We start from the raw sequence: 21,644 nt of genomic DNA on the forward strand, positions 1-21,644 counted from the left end.
CCTACTGCCCACCCACTCCCCTGGGCTAGTAGTAGACCATGTCCCGATTACGAATATGCACACATAATTCCAGGGGCTTAAACTCTCCCTTCAAAAGGAGCCTACTCACTCGTATGCTTATGCTTAACCACCACAACCCCGATGTTGTGTTTCTGCAAGAAACGCACTGGATGTTAGACGCTCCCCATAGATTCCACTCTCGCTCATATACGACCATAGAATGCTCTTCATTTACAAAAAAAGCACGAGGGACTGCGGTCCTGATTCACAGGAGGGTAGCTTACGAGGAAATTGAGGTAATAAGGGACCCCCAGGCTAGATACACTATAGTAGTCTGCAAACTTGATCACGCCACACACACCCTAGTTTCAGTATACCTTCCCAATACCCAACAACCTGCTTGCCTCAGAAAAATTCTGAGATTAATCGACCTACACAAACAGGGCAGGGTCATAATAGCGGGGGATTACAACATGATTTGGGACACTAAACTAGACCGCAAGACGTTATCCCCAACCAAGACCACCTCCCAACTAACTCTCCTCTCCACACGCTTTAAATCAATTATGTCTGAATTTGGATATTATGACATCTGGCGCTCATTACACGCTACAGACAGGGATTTCACCCACTTCTCCCAGGCACACAAAACCTATTCTAGGTTAGACCATATTTTCTGTTCGGCAACGACCCTGGACTCAGTACTCCAATCTAGTATCCCCCTCTGCTCATGGTCAGATCACGACCCAGTACTGGTGGACCTACACACCAGTGACCCTTGTCTTCATAAAAGCAGGTGGTCCCTTCCGCACAACATTCTAGCAGACATCCCCTTCAGGGAAGAGCTACGAAGAGATCTTATAGAACTTATTCAACTTTACGATAATGGTCAGACAACTGATGATACACTCTGGGGAGCTATTAAAGCGGTATCCAGAGGCTATATCATCCGCAAGCAAGCTCGCCTTAGGAAACTGGCTGGCCTTTCCTTAGCCCAAGCCCACTGCAAACTTCGGCTGCTTGAATCCTCCAACAGAGCTAACGTCTCTGAAGTACTGACCTCTCAGATCTCAGCCGTACGTGTGCATATTAATCACCTAGAGTTGCGGCGCACCCAAGAAAACCTCACAAAACTTAAGCAGTTATTTTATTATAAAGGCAATAGGGCTGACACTCTGTTAGCACACAAATTGCGTCAGCGGAATAGCTCTTCTCGCATACACCAAATTTTTCACAACAACAAGACCCATAAACTTCCCTCACAGATAGGGGACTGCTTCTCAGACTACTATTCTAAACTCTACAACCTTGAGGGCACTGAAGTTAAAGCCCCTGCCTCCACACAAAAGATTAAAACATTTCTAGAGTCCCTAAATTTACCGTCCTTAACTACGGAACAAGAAGAGTCTCTGTCCAACCCATTTACACAGCTGGAAATTAAGCAGGTCATCCAGCACCTCAAATCTCTTAAGGCCCCCGGCCCAGATGGGTTCCCCGCACAGTTCTACAAAACTTATAGTCGAGAACTAATACCACTGCTCCTTAGGTTTTTTAATACTGCCAGGCAAGAGGGAAGTTTCAATCGAGAATTCTTGGAGGCTGAAATTATTATGATTCCCAAACCAAACAAGGACCCCTCCTACTGCCCCAACTATAGGCCCATCTCGCTTATAAACGTTGATATAAAAATCTATTCCAAACTTCTCGCTAATCGAATATGCAAACTTCTGCCTACCCTAGTCAACCCAGATCAAGTAGGATTTGTACATAATCGTGAGGGCCCGGATAACACTAGGCGCCTTATCAATATTGCTTGCGAATCGACAAGAATGAACAAGCCTTTCTCGGTTATCTCTCTGGATGCCGAGAAGGCTTTTGACAGGGTCAGATGGAGTTACCTGTGGGAGACTCTTGTCGCCTTCAAATTTCCCTCTGACATACGCCTCGCGATCCAAGCTTTATACTCCAACCCCACGGCAACGGTCAGGGGGGTAAGGTTCCATTCGTCTTCATTCCCCATTTTTAATGGCACAAGGCAGGGTTGCCCACTTTCTCCGCTCCTGTTTGTGCTGGCAATCGAGCCTCTAGCGGAAACAATACGTACTGACAGGGACATTGTAGGAATTACACTTTCTGGCTCCAAACACAACATCGCATTGTTTGCAGATGATGTGACGGTGTTTTCTGCAGACCCGCTTCGCACAATCCCTAGACTGTTGAAGATCCTTGAGGACTTTGGCTCCCTTTCCTTCTACAAGCTAAATACCCCCAAAACGGAAATTTACTTGTGGGGTTTTCCCCAAAAATATGTCACAGCCCTCCAAAGACAATTTGACTTCAAGTGGTCTAGCAAAGGGATTACTCATCTTGGAGTTCAAATCTCTAATGATTTGAAACAGATGGTTAAGGACAACTATTTACCCCTCTTAGCGGACCTAAGAGCGTTAAAACATGTTTGGGATCATAAGAACATCTCTTGGATGGGCCGTATAGCGTCTCTTAAGATGTCGTTCCTCCCTCGGCTCACCTATATATTTAGATGCCTTCCAATCAGAATACCCACTCACCTTTTGCTACAGTTTCAAAGTGAGTGTACAAAATTTATTTGGCAAAACAAAACTCCTAGAATAGCTCACAAAATCCTGCAGTTCCCTGTCCAGCTTGGGGGTCTGGCTTCCCCATCCATAGTAAAGTACTATGAGGGAGCTATGCTTACGCACATCTCCCAGTGGGGAGTGCTCCACTCACAAGACAGGTGGAGAGACATTGAACAAGCCTCATTACCGTTTGATATATACCTAAAAGATCTAATCTGGGCACCGTAAACTAATTGCGCCACACCCCTCCCCGATCACCTCCATCCCAGGCCTCTTTACGGGTCTAGCAGAAACACACCCCAATACGTGGGCTAGGTTGGGTGTAAAACAAGTTTCAGACTTTTGGTCAGAGACTAATGTTGATGGATATCTCTCGCTGTCTAAGGACAGACCAGGCGAAGACATCCCACCCTACCTCCTATTCGAGTTCACCAGGATCAAGAGTTTCCTCTCTAGCTGGGGCTTTTTTCCCTCTGCTCCACGTCAGCTCACCCCATGGGAGTCTGTATGGAAAGGAGGACGTAGACTCCACAAACCTCTTTCGAGACATTATAGCCTGCTGGACGGTACTGTGCCCCCAGACTTGGCCCCGCACCTACGCAAGTGGGACACTATTCTTCACTCTCGAATCTCGGCTGATGCCTGGCAGGGGTCCCTCACCTTAACCAAAAAATTATTGCATTGTGTGACAATGTTCGAAACCTATTATAAAGTTATTTCCCAATGGTATCTGGTCCCCGCGCGGCTATCTAAGATGTTCCCGACATCTTCTCCGCAATGCTGGAGGGAATGTGGCTCCCACGGAAATATGCTTCACATATGGTGGGAATGTCCTAAGTTGACTCCCCTGTGGAACACCTGTTTCCGTACCCTGTCTGCTCTTGGGATCCAGCTACCAAAAAACCCTGCCACTGCACTCCTACACCTAAACCTACAGGCCCTTCCTAAACATCAGCAGATTCTCTGCGTTTATCTCCTGTCATCGGTTAAAACCAATATTGCCAGGTACTGGAAAAAAACATCCCCCCCTCGTTGGCCTGATATTCTCAAAACAATGGCTTACTTAGATGCTATGGAAAAGGACATATTCTATAGTTTGGACAGAAGTGACCTTTTTGACATGGTTTGGACTGACTGGACAGACACACATGACTCCACATGGCTTCCCCAGGTTAGAGTTTAAGAATCCTCGTTACGTACGCCTCAGGCGATCCCCGGCAGTATTCCCCCCCCTCTCCCATCCTTACAGATGAACCCTCCCCCCCCCCCCCACCCTCTTACCCTTCTTTAACAGCTGTTTGGAAATGTACTGACTCTATCTTTGAAACTTGAATGTCTCAGTTGTAATTTTTCCATAATACTTTCTTCATGTTATGCACTGAAATTTGCAGGGGACCTGCGAGTCCCCATTTACTGTTATATATTGTTAAAAATCAATAAAAACTATTTGAAAAAAAAAAAAAAAAAAAGTGGCACAAAACACAACAAAAATAAATTACAAAGTATACTAACAGTCATAAATAAACTATTAACCCCCCAACTGCCATCCCTCACATCACAAAGTACCTAAATAAACTATTAACCCCTAAACTGCCATCCCCTACAACGCAAAGTTATAAGCTAACATCTAAACACCCCCTAACAACCCAAATTAAAATACCCCTAAAGTTATTAGAACCAAATCCTAACTACATTAAAAAAAACTTACCTGTAAAATTTAATAAAAACCTAATCTTAACTTTAAAAATAAATTCCTATTACACAAAATAAAAAACCCTAACATTACAAAAAATAAAAAAATAAAATTACAGAAAATAAAAAAAATGAACGAACAAAAATAAAATATTTTAATCCTATTCTAATACCCCTTAAAAATCAACAACCTCAAAATAAAAAAAAACCCTATTCTAAAAATAAACTACCAAGGGTCTTTTATAGGGCATTGGACTAAAGCGATTAGCTCTTTTGCTTAAAACAAAACACTAACCCCTCTAACATTACAATCCCCCCAAAATAAAAAAACCTAACTAAAAAAAACTAAATTACCCATTGCCATGAAAAGGGCATTTAAATGGATAAAAAAACCTAACTAAAAAAAACTAAATTACCCATTGCCATGAAAAGGGCATTTAAATGGATATTCCGCTTAAAGGGACAGTCAAGTCCAAAAAAAACTCTCATTTTTCAAATAGGGCATGTAATTTTAAACAACTTTCCAATTTACTTTTATCAAAAATTTTGCTTTGTTCTCTTGGTATTCTAGTTGAAAGCAAACCTAGGAAGGCTCATAATAATAATTTTTATGCCCTTGAAGGCTGCCTCTTTTGTATTAGCTTTTCACAGCAGGGGAGAGCTAGTACATGTCAGCCATATAGATAACATTGTAATCACGCCCCTGGCTAGTGGCAGACACTGCACTAATTGGCTAAAATGCAAGTCAATAGATAATAACTAAAAGTCATGTGATTAGGGGAGGTCAGAAGATGCTTAGATACCAGTTAGTCACAGAAGTAAAACTTGTATTAATATAACTGTGTTGGTTATGCAAAACTGGGGAATGGGTAATAAAGGGATTATATATCTTTTTAAACAACAAAAATTCTGGTGTTGACTGTCCCTTTAAAAGGGCATTCAGCTCTTTTGCTGCCCAAATTAAAAAAAAACAACAACCTAATATATAACCCCCCCCAAAAAAACTAACACTAACCCCATAAAGGTACTCACCGATGATTATAATGGCGGCGCTTCAACTTATTGATCCAGGCGGAGGTCCATCTTCATCCAGGTGTAGGTCCATCTTCTTCTAGGCGGCGGTCCATCTTCTTCCAGGGGGTGGTTCATCTTCATCCTGGTGATGGCGGCGACGTTGGTCCTCATCTTGCAAGCTTCAACATGGAGGTCATCTCATACAGTCTCCAGCCGCACACTGAATAGTGAATGCGATGCGAGGTACCCCTTTTATATAGGGGTACCCTTGCATTCCTTTTGGCTGATTTAAATCTTCAAATTCAAATCAGTCAATGGAATGAAAGGGGTTATGGATGTTGTTGTTTTTTTTAAGGGGTTTTACTTTTGTTATTTTTTTTTATTTTCTCTAATGTTAGTTTTTTTTAATTATTTTTAATGTTAGGGTTTTTTATTTTTGTAATTTTAGGGTTTTTTATTTTGTGTAATGTTATTTTTAAAGTTATGATTAGGTTTTTATTTATTTTTACAGGTAATTTTTTTTTAGTAAATTTAGGGGTATTTTAATTTAGGTTAAGTTAGGGGGTGTTAGGTTAGGGGGTTTAGATGTTAGTTTATAACTGTGTTGTGGGGGATGTCGGTTTAGGGGTTAATAGTTAATTTAGGTACTTTGCAATGTGGGGGGATGGCGGTTTAGGGGTTAATAGCTTATTTAGGTACTTTGTAATGTAGGGGATGACAATTTAGGGGTTAATAGTTTTAATTGGTATGTTTATTGTAGCCCCTTATGCATAGGCTGCTACTTACAAGATAAAAACAGAATTCAGGCAGATAAAAATGTGCAAAAACATCCGATAATAAGGAGCAGCTATTCGCCTCGTTACCCGGCACAGTCCTTAGTGTAGATGTAGAAACACCCGGTCTGTTTCTACCGGGTGTTTCTACGTCTACACTAAGGACTGTGTCTGAAAACGAGGCGAATAGCTGCTCCTTATTATCGGATGTTTTTGTACATTTGCATCTGCCTGAATTCTGTTTTTATCTTGTAAGTAGCAGCCTACGAATAAGGGGCTACAATAAACATACTTTTATCACTGCACTTAGATCTCACTCTCTGCGCTCTCCCTATATTCTTCTTCTTTTTCAGTTAAGTCGTGAATGGTATTGGAACATTCATTCAGGAGGAGCAGCATTCTGATTGAGATCTAATTAAAAACACTTCACGATCCCTATCTGGTCTCTTTATCCATTATAGGAAGTTTGGGCAACACTTTTTATATGGACTGAGGAATCTCTGAACTTTTACTGACTCTCTACAGATTGGATGGTATTGAGCATTTTTATCCATTAAAATTTTGTTTCTTTTTACCGTATTATGTCCAATTAGTGTTTGTGATGTAGGGGGGATGGCAGTTTACATAAATTAAATACAATTAATTAAATTATACACAATTATCTAAAGTACAAAAAACAAACAAACACTAAATTACAGAGAATATAAAACAAATTATCAGATATTTAAACTAATTACACCTAATCTAATAGCCCTATCAAAATAAAAAAAGCCCCCCCAAAATAAAAAAACCCTAGCCTAAACTAAGCTATCAATAGCCCTTAAAAGGGCCTTTTGCGGGGCATTGCCCCAAAGTAATCAGCTCTTTTACCTGTAAAAAAAAAATACAAACACCCCCCCCAACAGTAAAACCCACCACCCACACAACCAACCCCCCAAATAAAATACTAACTAAAAAAAACCTAAGCTCCCCATTGCCCTGAAAAGGGCATTTGGATGGGCATTGCCCTTAAAAGGGCAGTTAGCTCTTTTGCGGCCCAAAGCCCTAACCTAAAAATAAAACCCACACAATACACCCTTAAAAAACCTAAGACTAACCCCCTGAAGATCGACTTACCGGGAGACGTCTTCAACCACTACCCGACGAATGAAGGTTCCTTCAAGTGACATCATCCAAGATGGCGTCCCTTAGATTACGATTAGATGATAGAATTCTATCAGCCAATCGGAATTAAGTTCAATCCTATTGGCTGATTGAACAGCCAATAGAATGCAAGCTCAATCCTATTGGCTGATTGGATCAGCCAATAGGATTGAAATTTAATCCTATTGGCTGATTGCATCAGCCAATAGGATTTTTTCTACCTTAATTCCGATTGGCTGATAGAATTCTATCAGCCAATCGGAATCTAAGGGACGCCATCTTGGATGATGTCACTTAAAGGAACCTTCATTCGTCGGGTATTCGTCGGCAGAAGAGGATGCTCCGCGTTGGATGGCTTGAAGATGGACCCACTCCGCGCCGGATGGATGAAGATATAAGATGCCATCTGGATGAAGACTTCTGCCATCTGGAGGACCACTTCTTCCCGGCTTGTATGAAGACTTCTGCCCGTCTGGAGGACCACTTTACCCGATTTGGATGAAGACGTCTCCCGATCTTCAGGGGGCTAGTGTTAGATTTTCTTAAGGGTGTATTGGGTGGGTTTTATTTTTAGGCTAGGGCTTTGGGCAGCAAAAGAGCTAACTGCCCTTTTAAGGGCAATGGCCATCCAAATGCCCTTTTCAGGGCAATGGGGAGCTTAGGTTTTTTTAGTTAGTATTTTTTTGGGGGGGTTGGTTGTGAGGGTGGTGGGTTTTACTGTTGGGGGAGTTGTTTGTATTTTTTTTACAGGTAAAAGAGCTGATTACTTTGGGACAATGCCCCACAAAAGGCCCTTTTAAGGGCTATTGGTAGTTTAGTTTAGGCTAGGGTTTTTTATTTTTATTTGAGGGGGCTTTTTTATTTTGATAGGGCTATTAGATTAGGTGTAATTAGTTTAAATATCTGATAATTTGTTTTTTATTTTCTGTAATTTAGTGTTTTTTTTGTACTTTAGATAATTTGATTTAATTTAGCTAATTTTATGTAATTTGTTTAATTGTATTTAATTGTAGTGTAGTGTTAGGTGTTAGTGTAACTTAGGTTAGGTTTTATTTTACAGGTCTATTTGTATTTATTTTAGCTAGGTAGTTATTAAATAGTTAATAACTATTTAATAACTATTCTACCTAGTTAAAATAAATACAAACTTGCCTGTAAAATGAAAATAAACCTTAAGATAGCTACAATGTAACTATTAGTTATATTGTAGCTAGCTTAGGGTTTATTTTACAGGTAAGTATTTAGTTTTAAATAGGAATAATTTAGTTAATGATAGTAATTTTATTTAAATTTATTTAAATTATATTTAAGTTAGGGGGTGTTAGGGTTAGACTTAGGTTTAGGGGTTAATAAATTTAATATAGTGGGGGCGAGGTTGGGGACGGCAGATTAGGGGTTAATAAGTATAATATAAGTGGTGACGGTGTAGGGGCACAGATTAGGGGTTAATAACATAATGTAGGTGGCGGCGGTGTAGGGGAGGCAGATTAGGGGTTAATAACATAATGTAGGTGGCGGTGGGCTCCGGGAGCGGCAGGATAGGGGTTAATAACTTTATTTAGTTGCGCCGGGGTCCGTGAGCAGCGGGATAGGGATAAAACAGTGTAGTATAGTGGCAGTGTTTAGTGACAGTATACTGTCAGGACAATTGTCCAGTATAATTCACCGTTTTGATATTGCATATTAATCACATATGTCTGTGCTATATAATATAGGGGTACATTTGATCATGTGTATTTACTTATATATTCAGGTACACATACACATATATATTATTTTTCAGTATTAATATGTAGCTATTAGCTAGTGCTGCTTGTCAGTATATAATTGCTTACTGTGAAGTTTTTGTACTCAAAATAATCCATGTTCTTTTACTATGATATTCAATGTCCCCAACATAGCTGCATGATTCCTATCATTATATTACTGGTATAAATACAGGTGGCCCTCGGTTTACGCCGGTTCAATTTGCGCCGTTTCAGAATAACAACCTTTTTTTTCAGTCATGTGATTGCTATTGAAAAGCTTTTGGAAAGCAATGCACTTATTAAAATAGCCAGTAGGTGGAGCTGTCCACTTGTTTGGCAGCAAAGTTATGCAACAGACCAGATCTATTGAGCAAAATTTAGCAGGCAATTCCCTATTATCTTCCTGTCCAGCTGCTTGAGGTGAGGGCTCCTAACTGCTTATTAATCACTGCAGATTGAAATGCATAGAATAGGTGCAGACCCAATATTATCTAACATGCTAACAATGCAGAGAACTGATTGCAGAAAAATGCAAGTAAAAAAACGTTTTTGTTTATTAAACTTAGTTTGATGATGATGCAGTCTGTTGTGTGATTATTTTATTAGGTGATGTTTAGCAAATGTTTTTGTTCATTAAACTTAGTTTGATGATGATACAATCTATATTATTAGGTTTATAATGCTGTTTAGCATTTGAAGTCTTAATTTCAAAGCTTTAAAAATAATTTATTAGGTGTTACTTATGTCAATTTTGAGAGGGGCCTGGAACCTAACTCCCTCACTTCCCATTGACTTACATTATAAACTGGGTTTCAATCTACAATGGTTTCGATTTACAACCATTCCTACTGGAACCTAACCCCGGCATAAACTGAGGGCTACCTGTATTCACAAATATCCCCATGTTTGTCATACATGGTTCCAGTAAGTCTCTTTTTCTATAAACATTAGTGGGGTTCAACCTTGGTTAATGGTCAAATAGAGATACTGACTTGTTTTTTAGAATATATTTACAAAATACATATTTGTCTGTTATAGCTTAGTGACGATTGCCATCTTCCGAGGGAAAACTATTCTAACTGCTAAATTTTAGCTTATTGACAAAAATGTTAATTAATCTGTAATTAGTGTTAGCCAATCAATTATGTGAACCTAACCTTATCAGTTGGGGTGGAGTTAAGCACTTTCCATAAAATACACACTCACCCACAAAAGGGGGAGAGGGGAACACAAGCAGACGGCACAAGGGGCCACACTGAGCATGCATGATGACCACACCCTATCCTGAGGAGATGGGAGGCTAAGCTGACCAGATAGACAAGTCGGGATAATGGCGAGAGAGGGTCCAGGGGTAACCTAAGAGGGTCTATTTACACTGAACCCCAGTGAAAGATCCCACAATGTTGATAAGTATGAAACAAACCTATATGAAACAGTTTTATTAATATGATTTATGCTCTTTACATTTATATTGAAAATTGTATTATTGAATCAGGTGAGTTAATCAATTCTGGTTTGCCTTTTATAGTCACAAATATTTTGTTTGGTAATTCCTGTTAACCTGGTCTTATCTGTCGACAATAACACTGGGTCAATCAGGAATCTGGTAATAATATCATTTTCTTATGGTCTTCCAGGATTATTAGTCTACCTGATTCTTGCCAGCTATGCTGAGAATTTATATAACAAAAGTTTCTGTTTCTTTATTATACATGCAAGCTACTGCAAGTAAAATAATTTACGCCTAGATTTAGAGTTTTGCATCCAAAGGGGTGCGTTAGCTACGCGCGTTTCCCCCCCCCCCGCACCTGTTAAACAACGCTGGTATTTAGAGTTCTCAGAAGGGCTGCGTTAGGCTCCAAAATGGAGCGTACAGACATATTTACCACCACTGCAACTCTAAATACCAGCGTTGCTTACGGACACGGCCAGCTTCAAAAACGTGCTTGTGCACGATTCCCCCATAGGAAACAATGGGGCAGTTTGAGCTGAAAAAAAACCTAACACCTGCAAAAAATCAGAGTTCAGCTCCTAACGCAGCCCCATTGTTTCCTATGGGGAAACACTTCCTAAGTCTGCACCTAACACCCTAACATGAACCCTGAGTCTAAACACCCCTAACCTTACACTTATTAAACCCTAATCTGCCAACCCCGCTATCGCTGACTCCTGCATATTATTTTTAACCCCTAATCTGCCGCTCCGTACACCGCCGCAACCTACGTTATCCCTATGTACCCCTATTCTGCTGCCCCTAACACCGCCGACCAATATATTATATTTATTAACCCCTAATCTGCCGCCCCCAGCGGTGAGGTCCGGTCGGCAGATTAGGGGTTAATAATTGTAGGTAGGTAGCGGCGACGTGGGGGGGGCAGATTAGGGGGTAATAAATATTATGTAGGGGTCGGCGATGTTAGGGGCAGCAGATTAGGGGTACATAGGGATAAAGTAGGTTGCAGCGGTGTGCGGTCGGCAGATTAGGAGTTAAAAAAATGTAATAGAGTGGCGACGATGTGGGGGGGCCTCGGTTTAGGGGTGCATAGGTAGTTTATGGGTGTTAGTGTACTTTAGAGCACAGTAGTTAAGAGCTTTATGAACCGTCGTTAGCCCAGAAAGTTCTTAACTCCTGTTTTTTTCTGTGGCTGGAGTCTTGTCATTAGATTTCTAACGCTCACTTCAGCCAAGACTCTAAATACCAGCGTTAGAAAGATCCCATTGAAAAGATAGGATACGCAATTGACGTAAGGGGATCTGCGGTATGGAAAAGTCGCGGCTGGAAAGTGAGCGTTAGACCCTTTCCTGACTGACTCTAAATACCAGCGGGCAGCCAAAACCAGCGTTAGGACCCCCTAACGCTGGTTTTGACGGCTAACGCAGAACTCTAAATCTAGGCGTTAGTGATTGTTTTCATTAGTTTTAACCTGATAATCATTAAATCATTGTAATGATGTTTGCTTATTGATTTGGTTTATTCAAATATTGCTTTTTATTTCTAATAATTATTTTAATAAACTAAGTTTGCTTATTGATCTGGTCTCAGTTTAATTAATAGACAAATAAGAACTAAAAGGATTCAGGTTTTATATATATTATCCTTTGCAAATGATATAATTCAGAGTGTTATTAAATTGCACACATTGCCCCTGCAAAGTTGGTAACCGCTATTATATAAATATTGAGTTACATTATCAGAATGATATAGAGGTTCCATAATACTTATTGTGTCTAAACACATAATACACTTTGCAGGTACACTACTGAAATAATAATAAAAATAATAATAATAATAATAATAAGGATAATATTCATAACATTATATTTGGAGGCACAGTGGAGAGTTCAAAGGCTCTATTAATTATTTTTTGTTGTTGTTGTTGTTGAAATAATTAGCATTTATCAGGTTTAAGTGTAAATTTTATATTTTTAAGCAGTAAACAGTGTTTCTCCTTTAAGTAAAAATGAAACTTTGAGCTTGCTTTACTATCCTTGAGAAGAATGATAACATTGTGAATGTTTTGGTTTTCTTTTTTATAAAAAAAAAAAGTTATTTCTTGTGTTTGGCTTTTTCGCAGAGGGAAAGATTTGTACTTTACATTTAAAGTGGCAGTACTGGTGTTCTATGTTATAAAGAATGATAACTATAAATTGCTAACTGCAAAAAACAAGTATTTATATTATATTCTGTCACAGAATCTAACTTAAAACTGATCTTTTTATTTCAGTGGCAGTCTGCTGTCACAATATCTCACAGATATTACAGAACTCTTTGTTATTAAAATAACCCCTCAGAGTTCAATAAATAAATGAGATATTATTTAATGAATTGATTTATGTGACACTTTAACAAATATATAACTATATGGTTACTAACCAGTCTACAACATAACTGCAATAAGTTTTATTGCTGCTTAACAGCTAAGCAGTGGTCTATAATAAGTAAGTGTCTACAATAAACACCCCTATTAAGGCAATAGGGGACTGCAAACAAATGATGCAAGATTTATCAGATTCTACTGAATTTACATAACTTGCTAATTTATCTAATTATAGTTTTGATCTAACAAAACTGATTTCTTTTACAGTGACAAGACTGGGTGAGTCTTTATTTCTTAATAATACAATTTTTTTGCAGGGAACAATGTTTCTACTACAGAAAAATAACATTTTCCCTATTTGTTTAACAGAACAAAGGTGTTCTCATGAGACTTATAAGCCTTCTTATCCTGAATTAATGGTAACGTGAAGTTGCAGGCTGCTAGAAGAGATCTACATTCCTCAGTTGTGCAGTGAGGTCAAATGTCCTGTCTGGAACTGATGACGTCAGGTAGTACCTGGTTTTCTATACTTTAGTTGGGTGATGAACCTAGAGGGGGAAGTAGTATTTTTTTTCCTTCACATAAAAAGGTTATTAACCTAAAACTCAAATACATCTATAGATCTAGCTTAATAGCTAAATAACTAGGCCTCTTGCTAATCATACGCCTACTGGTGAACAACTGGATTCCCTATAATATACCATTAGGGGAAGGGAATCTTATAAGAATTGTAATATACTCAGAGCAAGAAAGTAAGATTAAGACAGCTAAACTAGGCTTTGGTCAGAGGTGTCCCATGAAGAGTATATGAGGAGGTAAGCTTCTGCAAAAGCACAAAGGTACTTTACGAGTAAAAACCCACCTAGGTATAAATAGGGTGAGAAAGTTACAATGTAGGATTGAAATGCCGTACCTAAAGTTTCCTCAGGGTTGCAGAGTCCCCTTTAGAATGAATACCCTGCCTAAGGTTAATAGGGTTTATATGGCTCAAAAGTCTAAAAGTGCAAAACTGAAAAATGTCCCTAGAATTGGGTAAACCTGTTAAAAGAAGCTAATAAAGTTAAGGCATAGCCGATAACATAAATCCTCCTGATCTGTAGGAAATTAAATTAGTCCAGGGTCAAACATGACTCTAGGATGTTTTGTTTACTAGGCCAAAGTAGACAATCAAACTGAAGGTAAATATGAAGCTGTTGGTAAGTCTGAAACTAAAACTACCTTATATTACTTGCTCAATTAAACCAATGGATGAAATGTTTTTTACCATATATTCTGAGTATCATCCTTTAATAGTTACACTGCTCAGAAATATCTAGCAGTGACGTGCGGTGAAGTCAGAGGTTGGTGAGGCATTGGCTATGAAACGCCCGAGACGCACATATAAGATTCCAATAGAGGTAGCTTAAATTTACATTTAAATTAGCAGGTTGCACAATGAGTAGCATACAGACTACAGAAACAAAACATACACAGTACTACACCACCAGATATTATCCCAAAGAACATAAAATAGAATTAAAGAGACCCATTGTAGTAGTATATAATATTAGTAATATAGTAGAGTGTGCTTCACCTGGGGGGGGGGGGGGGAGACTTTATTCCTGACAACTGTCTACTCTTTTTTGCTTTAATTGTAAACAAATACTGACAATACAATATTCTGATGGCAGATGAGCATATCCCAGAAAACTTCAGTTCACTTATGTCTATTCTGTGAATCAACTACCCTTTCTGTGAAGAAATGCTTTTATAAACTATCCCTGAACCTACTACCCTCCAGCTTCAGGTCATGATCCCATGTCCTGGTGTTGCTCTGATTCATGAAGGGTATGCAGGTCTAAGAGACTTTCCAAATTGACTTCCATTATAAAATTGTTCAGTCTTTTTATATGCACACTTTCTAAGGCATCAGATACTGAGCATGGCCACATCAATGAAAATAACATAACATGTTACAAAATATTTTTATGGTGTGTCCCTAGACTGTAAAACAATGCACATTTCCATAAAAACATGTAAATAAAAGATAAAATCAATGTTCTATGCAGATCTTTTACAATACAGCAATTAATTGGTGAAATACACACACGCAAACACAGACGCTCACACATATACTCACACACATACATACATACATACATACTCAGACACTCACTCACATATATACATGCATGTAATGTTCCTATATACTTTGATATTTCAGTGAGGGTTGCTTTCAGTTTTATATGAATGTAAAGGATACTCACACATACATACACACACACTCATATAAAGAGACATACTACCACATACATAGACAAGTGTTTTAGAAATGTCAAGCTACTGCAACATTAGCATTGCAATAATATAATGGGGCTATACCAACCAGGGCCGCCACTAGAAATTTTTGATTGGGCCCCCGCTACAAAAACAGAAAATTCACACAGAAACTCACACAGACACATTTGCACACACAGACACACTAACACACACACATATATACTCACAAAACACATATACACACTCAAACACACAGACATACTTACATAAACACACTCACTCACACACAGATACACCCACACACAATCTTATCTCAACCCGGTCAAACCATCAAACTTAACCTCACCTTCCATATTTGTCTTAGTATGGGCCCTAAATAATAAAGTGCACGGTGACTTTATTTAAATTATATAATGCTTCCACAGCACATTAGTTAATCTCCACATACAGCGTGAATGAATTGCTCTGTCTTCTACACTTATAATAACTGTCATTCCATACTAGAGTACAAGAAGACCACACAACCAGCATTTAGTACACCCTTTGTCTTAAGGCAGTAAAATAGCATTTCCTATATGTGTCAACCCCCTCATGCCAAGTTTACAAACCAAAAGTTTGAAGGATGAATATAGGGCTCAGGGGTCTGAGACCCTAAACTTAAGGACTCAAGCATAATTTTTGGGATGCCAATGGTATTTGGTCTCAGGGCCAGATTGGAACTGAAAATAGGCCCCTGAATTTTTAAAGCAAAGCAGCCCTCTTACCCCATTTGTTTTTTTAATCATACACTATAAATTATTAGTACCATAAATGACAAAAAAACTGTGGTTTTGTAGATTGTGAATGTCTTGACAAAGGCCAAAATGTTGACTTTATTACATGGATAAATAAATAAAAGTTCATTTTCTATATAAGACCTGTGAGTGCCTTCATAATAGCTGTTTGTGCACCCAAGATTGCAAGTAGTGCATTTTCATGGACACACACTCACACACACACACACACACACACACATATATATATATATATATATATATATATATATATATATATATATATATATATATATACACACACACACATACACACACACACACACACACACACACACATATATATATATATACACATACATACATACGTACAGATCAATAGACAGAGGTAGACAGACATACAGCTATACAGATACAGACAGGCAGACAGATATAGACATACAGATATACAGGTAGATATACATAGAAAGATATACAGATATAGATAGATATAGATAGATTATAGATATACAGATAGATAGATAGACAGACAGATACAGAAAGACAGACAGATACACGGTGTATGTAATCTTTGTTGGTTTGTAGTAAGTATAAGCTTTACATGGGGATTCAGTGTTAGTTACTTTCACAACTCACATAAAACAGTGATCAGGCTGTACACAAATATAAATCAAGCTGCCTGATCACAGACATTCCACACAATCTGACTTCAACTCCTGCCGATGTGATAAGGGAGGGAGAGGGAATGTGTTTATGATAGGATTCAGGAAGCAAGCAAAAGCACTAAAACAGAGAATAGATGTCAAGATTTTAACCCCAAATGTCTCTTGCTGGCTGCATGTCCATTTCAAGTGAAATTAAAGTGTATTGCTTTCTGCATGTTGAGATATATATATATATATATATATATATATATATATATATATATATATATATATATATTATAGAGATAGGGCACACATTATCCCTCTCAGTGATTCTATTTTCCTCTGTGCTCAGAACAGCTCCTTTTCTTGTTTCCTTCCATCTATGCTGGGCATTGTATTTCCTAAGCATTAGCACAAAAGTGAAACTAGTTTACCGGCACTGCAGACAGAGGGTGTAAGGCAGCATGATGCATGCGACTGTGAGAAGTTCTTCTAAAAGATACAGATTAGCTATGTGGTTGCTGACACAGCCTTAGCTCCTGCAGCCCGGTAGGACAGTCAAGCCCAGAGATTGCTTTGGGGCACATAAACTTGTAAAGAAGCAGAAAGGAGAATAAAGAGACAGCAAGCACTCAAAAGATATACCCTAGCAGAATAATATATTATTTTTACTAAACTAAGCAAGCTTACCTAAACTGAGGAGATTCAGATGCTGCCGCTCCCCTCTGTAGCCATTCAGTCACAGACACAGACAGTGACCAAAAAGTACTTCCTCCATGCTCCAGCACTAACTGCCTCTATCAGTTAGCGCTCTTGCTCTGGGGTCTGCAGCCCTTCACAGACAGACTGAAGTGTGGGGTGCAGTTTCAAAAATGTAATCTAGCTTATCCCACGCTAGCTGTCTCATCACAGACGATCTCACTCTCACTGAACTCTGTGCCTCTCTATCGGCTCTCTCTTCCCGCCTACCATGATTGAAAAGAGAGCCAGGCACTGATTGGCTGGGCTGAGTGGGCTCTGGCAGAGGCTGCATATAAACATAGCCTCTATTGAGAGTGGTATAGGCAGCGCATTAAGCGCCACTGGGTGGCAGTCTGCAGCATACCTGATCTTCAATGCTCTACATAATTACATATCCATATTGCGCAAAGGAGAGATAGCGGAATGGCTCACAGCCTCTCCTTCTTTGCGCAATATGGATATGAAATCTTGATGGATCGCTAAGTTCAGTTTTTTTTGCATGGTTCAGGGGGCTGGGGTGGGGGGGCTAGGGGGTACCTTGGGATACAAAAATATATATATAAAACATCTTTAAAAAATTATGTTTTTTTGTTGTTTTTTTTAAACAGTATTAAAAAAGTGTAATTACACCCATAGGACAGGGGAGGCGCTGCCTCACCTGCCTCCTATGACAGCACGTCACTGATATCTAGAGGGGTGATTATTGATACTAATCACCTGTTTGGAACTGTATTACAAACTAATATGACAATAAACAAGTGGTATAGTTAATATACTCCTGTATCTATGTAACTGCAAATGGATATGATATCCTAATCAATGATTATTTTACCATTTTACAAATATATTCTAAAGGACTATGGCTTGATACAAATCTGCTTATTAATCAAGGATGATTTATTTTATTTTTATTCCAGGTATCAACTTATTCTTGTTGGAAAAAGAGTAACAGATATGACAATATCATACTAAATATGTGAAAACTGCATCCAAGTGAAGCATTACTATGATGTAATGACAAAATGTTGCATGTTTAATATATATATTTTTCAGGTCTCACATCTCATAGCAAGTAGAGATGTGATGTGACATCACTTTATAGAAATATACTTAATGTGCTATTTTTTATGTTATAGGAATCAAGCTTAAACTGACAGATGCTTGATCCAAGGAGAAATGACAATTAAAGAGACCACCATCTTCTGGGCCATCCTCATACAGTGGCAAGTGTTCCTCATGGATCCATGATGTCTATCAAATACCTGATCCACACGATGGAAGCCTGATATAGACACAACCATGATGTTTAATCAACCAAAAACCAGCACAATAACTTGTTATACAGTTGCTGCAAACATTCTCCTGGGCCACATACACAGAAATAAAGTTGTTCGGAAACAATCTGGTGGTTTGATCCTGACAGTAACCACACACTATACAATAACTTGGTTTATGTTGATGCCTGAAGAAAGAAACTGCAAACTTTACACTTTATTTTGTTTCTTGGAGATGCAGCGTTGCAACCACTTACAGGGACATAGACTGTATACACAAGTGGGCATTGCTTTACTGACTTTTGATATTTTCCTACACCAATAAATGTTAAAATATTTTATAAGTTGAATTTTACCCCATTCAGGTACTAAATCACTGTGTACCTGATAAAAGGACATTTATCGAGATTACCTTGTCTCACTCACTCGCGACAGGTCATCACGAGAGGAGGATTATGTCAGGACAATTGTCCAGTATAATTCACCGTTTTGACATTGCATATTAATCACATATGTCTGTGCTATATAATATAGGGGTACAATTGATCATGTGTATTTACTTATATATTCAGGTACACATACACATATATATTATTTTTCAGTATTAATATGTAGCTATTAGCTAGTGCTGCTTGTCAGTATATAATTATCAAAATAATCCATGTTTTGTTACTATGATATTCAAGGTCCCCAACATAGCTGCATGATTCCTATCATTATATTACTGGTATAAATATTCACAAATATCCCCATGTTTGTCATACATGGTTCCAGTAAGTCTCTTTTTCTATAAAAATTAGTGGGGTTCAACCTTGGTTAATGGTCAAATAGAGATACTGACTTGTTTTTCAGAATATATTTACAAAATACATATTTGTCTGTTATAGCTTAGTGACGAGTGCCATCTTCCGAGGGAAAAATATTCTAACTGCTAAATTTTAGCTTATTGACAAAAATGTTCCTTAATCTGTAATTAGTGTTAGCCAATCAATTATGTAAACCTAACCTTATCAGTTGGGGTGGAGTTAAGCACTTTCCATAAAATACACACTCACCCACAAAAGGGGGAGAGGGGAACACAGCAGACGGCACAAGGGGCCACACTGAGCATGCATGATAACCACATCCTATCCAGAGGAGATGGGAGGCTAAGATGACCAGATAGACAAGTCAGGATAATGGCGAGAGAGGGTCCAGGGGTAACCTAAGAGGGTCTATTTACACTGAACCCCAGTGAAGGATCCCACAATGTTGATAAGTATGAAACAAACCTATATGAAACAGTTTTATTAATATGATTTATGCTCTTTACATTTATATTGAAAATTGTATTATTGAATCAGGTGAGTTAATCAATTCTGGTTTGCCTTTTATAGTCACAAATATTTTGTTTGGTAATTCCTGTTAACCTGGTCTTATCTGTCGACAATAACACTGGGTCAATCAGGAATCTGGTAATAATATCATTTTCTTATGGTCTTCCAGGATTATTAGTCTACCTGATTCTTGCCAGCTATGCTGAGAATTTATATAACAAAAGTTTCTGTTTCTTTATTATACACGCAAGTTACTGCAAATAAAATAATTTAGTGATTGTTTTCATTAATTTTAACCTGATAATCATTAAATCATTGTAATGATGTTTGCTTATTGATTTGCTTTATTCAAATATTGCTTATTATTTCTAATAATTCTTTTAATAAACCTACGCCTAGATTTAGAGTTTGTCGTTAGCCGTCGAAACCAGCGTTAGAGGCTCCTAACGCTGGTTTTGGGCTACCGCTGGTATTTAGAGTCAGTCAGGAAAGGGTCTAACGCTCACTTTGCAGCCTCGACTTTTCCATACCGCAGATCCCCCTACGCCATTTGTGTATACTATCTTTTCAATGGGATCTTTCTAACGCCGGTATTTAGAGTCTTGGCTGAAGTGAGCTTTAGAAATCTAACGACAAAACTCCAGCCGCAGAAAAAAACCAGGAGTTAAGAGCTTTCTGGGCTAACGCCGGTTCATAAAGCTCTTAACTACTGTGCTCTAAAGTACACTAGCACCCATAAACTACCTATGTACCCCTAAACCGAGGTCTCCCCACATCGTCGCCACTCTATTAATTTTTTACCCCCTAATCTGCCGACCGCACACCGCCGCCACCTACATTATCCCTATGTACCCCTAATCTGCTGCCCCTAACACCGCCAACCCCTATATTATATTTATTAACCCCTAATCTGCCGCCCCCAACGTCGCCTCCACCTACCTACAATTATTAACCCCTAATCTGCCGACCGGACCTCACCGCTACTCTAATAAATGTATTAACCCCTAAAGCTAAATCTAACCCTAACACCCCCCTAAGTTAAATATAATTTTAATCTAATGAAATCAATTAACTCTTATTAAATAAATTATTCCTATTTAAAGCTAAATACTTACCTGTAAAATAAATCCTAATATAGCTACAATATAAATTATAATTATATTGTAGCTATTTTAGGATTAATATTTATTTTACAGGCAACTTTGTATTTATTTTAACCAGGTACAATAGCTATTAAATAGTTAATAACTATTTATTAGTTACCTAGTTAAAATAATTACAAAATTACCTGTAAAATAAATCCTAACCTAAGTTACAATTAAACCTAACACTACACTATCAATAAATTAATTAAATAAAATACCTACAATTATCTACAATTAAACCTAACACTACACTATCAATAAATTAATTAAATACAATACCTACAAATAAATACAATTAAATAAACTAACTAAAGTACAAAAAATAAAAAGAACTAAGTTACAAAAAATAAAAAAATATTTACAAACATTAGAAAAATATTACAATTTTAAACTAATTACACCTACTCTAAGCCCCCTAATAAAATAACAAAGCCCCCCAAAATAAAAAAAATGCCCTACCCTATTCCAAAAATTAAAATAGAAAAGCTCTTTTACCTTACCAGCCCTTAAAAGGGCCTTTTGCGGGGCATGCCCCAAAGAATAAAGCTCTTTTGCCTGGAAAAAAAAAACATACAATACCCCCCCAACATTACAACCCACCACCCACATACCCCTAATCTAACCCAAACCCCCTTAAATAAACCTAACACTAAGCCCCTGAAGATCTTCCTACCTTATCTTCACCACGCCGGGTATCACCGATC

The 21,644-nt window shown here is 38.2% G+C and overlaps 1 long non-coding RNA gene across 1 annotated transcript in view; it reads left to right on the forward strand.

The window, feature by feature from the left end:
* Positions 1 to 20,119, forward strand: part of LOC128665036 (uncharacterized) — a 56,742-nt gene extending 36,623 nt beyond the window's left edge. Inside the window, exons 2-3 of the long non-coding RNA XR_008402974.1 lie at positions 13,155 to 13,294; positions 18,342 to 20,119. This is a non-coding gene — a long non-coding RNA (uncharacterized LOC128665036). The remainder of the gene's footprint in view (positions 1 to 13,154; positions 13,295 to 18,341) is intronic.
* Positions 20,120 to 21,644: the final 1,525 nt, after the last annotated feature.

Source organism: Bombina bombina, chromosome 6 (assembly GCF_027579735.1).
Source record: "Bombina bombina isolate aBomBom1 chromosome 6, aBomBom1.pri, whole genome shotgun sequence".
Lineage (NCBI taxonomy): Eukaryota > Metazoa > Chordata > Amphibia > Anura > Bombinatoridae > Bombina > Bombina bombina.